Source organism: Rhinopithecus bieti, unplaced genomic scaffold (assembly GCF_001698545.2).
Source record: "Rhinopithecus bieti isolate Rb0 unplaced genomic scaffold, ASM169854v2 scaffold_4967, whole genome shotgun sequence".
In the NCBI taxonomy this organism is placed as follows: Eukaryota; Metazoa; Chordata; class Mammalia; order Primates; family Cercopithecidae; genus Rhinopithecus; species Rhinopithecus bieti.
This window is the reverse complement of record NW_016804726.1, coordinates 425,498-432,264: the sequence shown is the minus strand read 5'-3', so window position 1 is coordinate 432,264 and position 6,767 is coordinate 425,498. Positions and strand designations below refer to the sequence as shown.

Sequence of the window (6,767 nt, the reverse complement as noted above, 5' to 3'; positions counted from 1 at the left end):
TAATATATAAATACATATATATTTTAATATATAAGTATATATGTTAAATGTACACATCTCATATATACATATGAGGAAAATAGAAGCGTGCTGACATTTTGTTTGCTAAATTTTTGTAAGTATATGCTATATTTGTAAATATAGTAAAGTGCATTCTGTTTTTTGAGACAGGGTTTTACTCTGTCACCCAGGTGCTGGAGTGCAGTGCTGCGATCTTAGCTCACTGCACCCTCCACCTCTCAGGCTCAAACAATCCTCCCACCTCAGCCTACCGAGTAGCTGGGACTACAGGCATGCGCCACTACACCCATCTAATGTTTTTAAAATATTTTTTTGTAGAGGCTGAGTTTTGCCATGTTGCCCAGGCTGGTCTCCCAACTCCTGAGCTCAACCAGTCCACCAGCCTTGGCCTCCCAAAGTGCTGGGATTACAGGTGTGAACTACCGTGCCCGGAGAAAGTACATCTTAAACTAATATTTATCAGGTTTGTTTATGGCATATGTAGCCTTTTAGATAAGAAGAAAAGATTTACTACCCCATGTGATTTCTCTTTTTTTTTTTTCTTTGAGACGGAGTCTCTCTTTGTCGCCCAGGCTGGAGTGCAGTGGTGCGATCTCAGCTCACTGCAACCTCTGCCTCCCAGGTTCAAGTGATTCTCCTGCCTCAGCCTCCTGAGTAGCTGGGATTACAGGCGTGCACTACCACGTCTGGCTAATTTTTGTGTTTTGAGTAGAGATGGGGTTTTACCATGTTGGTCAGACTGGTCTCGAATTCCTGACCTCGTGATCTGCCTGTTTCGGCCTCCTAAAGTACTGGGATTACAGGCGTGAGCCAGCCTGACCTATGTGATTTCTGAAGATTACTTTCCTCTTCCTCTCCAGCCTCTCTGCTGCTGCCTTTTTCTCTCCTTGTTTCCACACTGCTGTCAAAATGACCTTTCTCTATTTCTCTTTCTCTCTATTCTCCATCTCTCAAGTAATTGTTATTTTCATAACTTTTGCCTTTGTGCATTCCTCTGCCTTTGATTGGAATGCCCTTCCCATCTTTTCGTTTGACTTAAACAAAAATGATTTTAGATTTCAGTGCAGGTGCTGTTTCTCCTCCTGGAAGCCTTCTCTAACTCTCCAGCCCCAGCAAGGTCCCCTGGTCTGTGTCCTCATGAGAGCACTTATCATGCTGAGGGATTGTATAAATAGGTACAAGTTTGTCTCAGTTTCTTGAACAGCCTGTATTGTCAACTCCATTTGGGCAGGTGTTTCATCTTTTTGTGTCCACAATGCCTGGTACTTGATAGGCAGACAGTAAGTATTGACAGAGAAATGAAACAAAACAAAGGATGTAGCTTTGCCAAATCCCACCGTAAATCTTAGAGAACCATTCCATTTTAGAGATAGAGGACACCTTATCTACTCCAGCCACTCCTTTATAGAGATTAGCAATATTGCTGGAAACCAGGACTCGTGACTCAGCCTAGTGCCCTTTTTTGAGAAAAAGGTTTTTGGCTTATTATAAAGACAGTAGTTATTTAATGTAGAAAATGTAGAAGTTACAGATAAACAAAAGGGAGAAAGAGAAAATAGATCGTTCTGTTCCAACCACCCAGATGGTGACTGTGCTTCCACTGTCTCCTGTGCGTATATAGAAACATGTATATGTATGTGTTACATAATTGTGTGATGATAACAGCTCAGATTTACTGAGTGCTTGTAGAATGGGCACTGTTTTAAGTCCTTTACTTAAAATTCATGTATTACGGATCCGAGGTGAAACTGTTACTTTCATTTGACAGATGAGGAAATGGAGGCATAGAGATGTTAAGTATCTCAAGGTCACAACAGCTGGTAAGTGGTAAAGCCAAAATTTGAACCCAGGCAATCTAGCTCTAGAGCCTTATTATTATTATTATTATTATTATTTTTTTTTTTCTGAGACAGAGTCTCACTCACTCTGTGGCCCAGGCTGGAGTGCAGTGGTGCAATCTTGGCTCACTGCAACTTCCACCTCCCAGGTTCAAGCAATTCTCTAGCCTCAGCCTCCAGAGTAGCTGGGATTACAGGCGGGTGCCACCATACCCAGCTAACTTTTATATTTTTAGTAGAGACCGGGTGTCACCATGTTGGTCAGGCTGGTCTCGAACTCCCAACCTCTGGTGGTCTGCCTGCCTCAGCCTCCGAAAGTGCTGGATTACAGGCATGAGCCACCACACCCGGCAAGATGGTGTACTTCTCTAAAGCATTTATTTAATTTTTATTTTTAGTAGAGATGGTGTCTCACTGTGTTGCTCAGGCTGGTCTTGAACTCCTGGGCTCAAGCAGTCCTCTCACCTCAGCCTCCCAAAGTGCTGGGATTACAGGCATGAGCTACTGTGCTTTGCCAAGCCTGTACTCTTAACTATGCATAGTGTCTTGTAATCTGCTTTAAAAAAAAAAAAAAAAAGTTGAGATCAGTTTATATGCAGTAATAGTCACTCTTTTTTAGGGGTACAGTTCAATGAGTTTTGCTAAAAGGTAAACCACCACCTTTTATCAAGATATATAGAATATTTCTATCACCCCCCCAAAATTCCATCATGCCTTTTTGTAGAGTCTCTCCTTCCCTGTTTCCCAGCCCTTGGCAATCACTGATCTGATTTCTGGCCCTTGTTTTGCCTTGAAGCCTTGTGGCTTCTTTTAGCATAATAATGCTTTTGAGGTTCATCAGTGTTGTTTCCTGTAACAATAGTTTATTGAGTTTTTAAACATTGCTGAAGTAGTATTCTGTTATATGGGTATATCATAATTTTTTTTTTCTTTCTTTCTTTTCTGAGACAGAGTCTGCCTCTGTTACCCAGGCTGGAGTGCAGTGGCATGATCTTGGCTCACTGCAACCTTCGACCCCTGGGCTTGAGTGATACTCCTACCTCAGCCTCCTGAGTAGCTGGGATTACAGGTGCACACCACTATGCCTGGCTAATTTTTTAAGGATTTTGTAGAGAAGAGGTCTCACTATATTGCCCTGGTTGGTCTCAAACTCCTGGGCTCAAGTGATCCTCCTGCCTTGGCCTCCCAAACTTTTTTAAGACTCATTACAGGCATGAGCCACCGCATCTGGCCTGTACATAATTTTTTATTCCATTCACAAGTTGAAGAACACTTTGGCAATTACAAATAAAGCTGCTATGAATATTCACATAGAGTTCTTTTTTTTAACCTAGTAGTTTTAATGATGTTAATTACAATTAATATAAAATAATAATAACTCCCTTTATTACTAAAGTCACATGAACTAAAAGGCATTTGAGTTTATTTTATTTTAGAGAGAATAGAAAAGCGCTTACTTTCTCTAAGCCAATAGATAAGAGCTCTTTAATATTATATTTTGGTAGTGAAATATCACACACACCTGACACTTATAAACCATATAGGCATAGAGACAGACAGAAACCTAAGATCTTTCATTTGCCAGCTTTCAAATAGTTTCTCTCTCCCACTTTGGACTGTTACCTGCTTCATTCCCCTGAAAAGTTGCTAGCTAGGCAACTCTAAATTCACATTTCCAAAGACACTCTTCTTAGGTGAAACAAGGTAGACAATTTATATCAGGCACAGAACTGCGACCTAACCACTGTTATCTGAAGACATTGTACAGCTCTTTATGTGGATGTATGTTTTCACTTCTCTTAGGTAAATACTCAGGAATAGGATTACTGGGTTTTATGGTAAGTGTAAATTTAACCTTACAAGAAACTCCCAAACTGTTTTTCTGCATAGCGTTATCGTTTTCCATCCTCCTCAGTAATGTCTGGGAGTCCCAATTGTTCCTCATCGTTGATGACAAATCATTTAGTGCTGGTATTTATATTCTGACAGTAGCCAAATAATAATTTCCACATGCTCTTGCTGGAAAAGGTGTTGCTTAAATTAAGGGTTTCTCATGTAAATTTTTTCTCTTTCATTTTCCTTTTTCTTTTCTTTCCACTTTATAAATATTTATTGAGCAGTTTACAGTGCATGGGGTGGACAAGCATCAGTGATTTTACTCTCAAAGTGCCCCCAGTTGGCCCTGTGGGTAGAGGTCATGGCAGATGATTGTGACACTTTTGATTCTTATACTTTACCTAGTTTCCTAGTGGAGCAAATTGATCAGCATAGAGGTTTTCATTTTTGTGCCTCTACATTGCATGCCTTGCTTAGCTTTCAAGTGTGAGGAACCTTGTAGGGAGAAGACTATGGTGGCACATCTGGTTCCAGCTGTGCTGTCAGCCATAACATCTTCCCCCTTCTGTTTAGGTGGAAATGCCGGTGAGTGTCATGGTGGCCTTTGTTTTCATAATCGGCTGGGTAGATTTTTCAGTTGTCTGTTAGTGTAGCTGTCCTGATTTCCTTCCTAATAATTTGAATGATGGGACTGTGACATACAAGAAGTAAAATCAAATGGTGAGGTAAGCTGAGGTCAACAAGAAAAGGGTTTGAATCCCAAATTTTGGTGAGTTGCCACTATTGTGCCAACGTATTATCTCTGACCCTAGCCAGCATCTTAAGAGCTTATATTGTCTTTCTAAAGGAAGAGTCAAATAGGTATTGAACTGTATCTTCTGTTAAATATTTTGTCAGCAAAGTGTTTACAAATTGGTGAGAAGCGTCTATCCATTTAGTTTTTCATTCATTGAGTACACTTGCCAGTTAACCATTACGTTTATGGTTCCCACATCAGTGCTGTGATAGGACTTTTTTCAAAGTAAATTCTTCCTGAGTTTTTCCTTTGGTACCTCCCCGCTCTGCTTTTTGGTTATCTCTTAACTTTAAACATTTTAAAAATGAATGTGTCAAGTAAAATAGTGTTGTGTTATAGTTTCTTGCTCCACTTTGGGTGCAGACTTTGCACAAGAAGGGAGGGAGGTCAAGAGAGAAGAGGGAACCTAGTCATGTGATACTGCTTGTCTGGCAGAAGCCTTTTGGTTCTGAGCAGAGAAACCAACTGTTTACTATTTTGGGTGAATGAGGTTGGTTGGTTGCTATGAGCATTTTCTCTAAGGGAACCCTCTCCTTTTCCAGCTCTACACATTGAAATCATCTCAGTCCTGCTTTTTGGCATTTGGGTAGAAGAGGGAGGTGTCTGTGTCTAGGCCCGGTGCTGACAGGAAGAAATGTTTTGCCAGTAGAGTTACTGATTCTGACCTTCTGCTGTCACTGCTTTTAATGCCCCGCTCCCTAAGTAAACTTGGGATCTAACTGCTCTTGCAACCCTTTGCACTGCAGAATGAAGTGCCCACTTTAAGTTAAAGAGCAAGGCTAATCAGATCTTCGGCAAATAATAAATGGCCTCTTTAAGGAGAGAGGGAAGGAAGACTGGTTTACTGAAGCATTGGCCGTTAGAGACTTACATCTCCTCCAGCATGCTGGAGAAGATCAAGATTCATCAGCCCACCTGCAGGATTCTGCCACTCTCGTGGATTGTCTTGAAGCCAAGAAAGGACAGCTATTACTCAGCAGTGTGCCTGACCCATTATCACAGTTTGCGGGAAGGTTCGAATATTTATCCGTTTGGGATTTGCATGCTTTTGTTTCCTCTCAAACTTAACTGCTGTCTTTTATCCCAGTCCTATTTCTCTGTAGCCATCCAAGCTTTGACTTTGAGTGGTTTATTCTCCCAGGATTTATATCAAAGTTTGTTGAGCACCCAACAAATAGGTAACTGAACATAGTACTGTAGGGTGCATTTCATGACCTGATGGAACAGTGATTAGAATGTTTCACTTTCTTATTCCTTTTTTCCCCACCATGCAGAGCTCATATAGCCACGCCTAGATTGTGGAATAAGGGAAGAAAAAACTTTTCTTTAATAAGGTGGAATTATTCTTTATGTGGGTCAGATTCAATGTTTTATCCATAAAATGTACTCTGGCCTTAGGTACTACACAAATGGGAGCTATTGATCATCTCAGTTTCTTCTGTCTGTTGAATACTTGAAAGTAGATAGATAACCCTTTAAGGTTTATGACACTGAGACATCGTTTAAAATAAAATAACACTTGAAAGACTTTTTACTTGTATTGCATCTTAGTTTTGCTTAGGGCAAACAATTTGGACTGGTCTTATCAATATTAAAAGAGTTTGCCTTTGTGAACAGCCTTCTTTCATAGTCTTTTTTTTTTTTTTTTTTTTTAAGACAGGGTTTCATTCCTGTTGCCCGCGCTGGAGTGCAGTGGCTCAATCTTGGCTCACTGCAGCCTCCAACTCCTGGGCTCAAGTGATTCTCCAGCCTCAGCCTCCTGAGTAGCTGGGACTACAGGCGTGCACCACTGCACCCGGCTAATTTTTATATTTTTTGTAGAGATGGGGTTTCGCCACATTGGCCATGCTGGTCTTGAACTCCTGGCCTTAAGTGATCCTCCTGCCTCGTCCTCCCAAAATGCTGGGATTACAGGTGTGAGCCACCATGCCTGGCCTCTTTCATAGTCTTATACTGCTGGAAAAAAATATCCTTTGGGAGTAGAATGAACACATTTGAGTTCTTCAGGAAAGTTCACTTTTAAATTTGAGGAAAATTCTTTCAGGAGAGTTCTAGGTTATGAAAAAAACAACAATAGGAGCTTTATCCAAATCTTGTCAAATATGAATAAAAGAGAATTGTCAATATTTTCTTCTCCTATCTTGGAAATCCTAATTATCTAGTATCAGAATTTATATACAATGTATAATAATTATGTAAATACTACTTTTCTGAAAACTTAGACATTTCTTTTGAGTTTTCCAGATTTCTTTTTTTTTTTTTTTTTTTTTTTTTTT

General features: G+C 40.2%; 1 protein-coding gene across 3 annotated transcripts in view; it reads left to right on the top strand.

Annotated features, from left to right (window-relative positions):
- Positions 1 to 6,767, top strand: part of MRTFA (myocardin related transcription factor A) — a 224,828-nt gene that overhangs the window by 136,595 nt on the left and 81,466 nt on the right. The gene's annotated exons all lie outside the window — the stretch shown is intronic.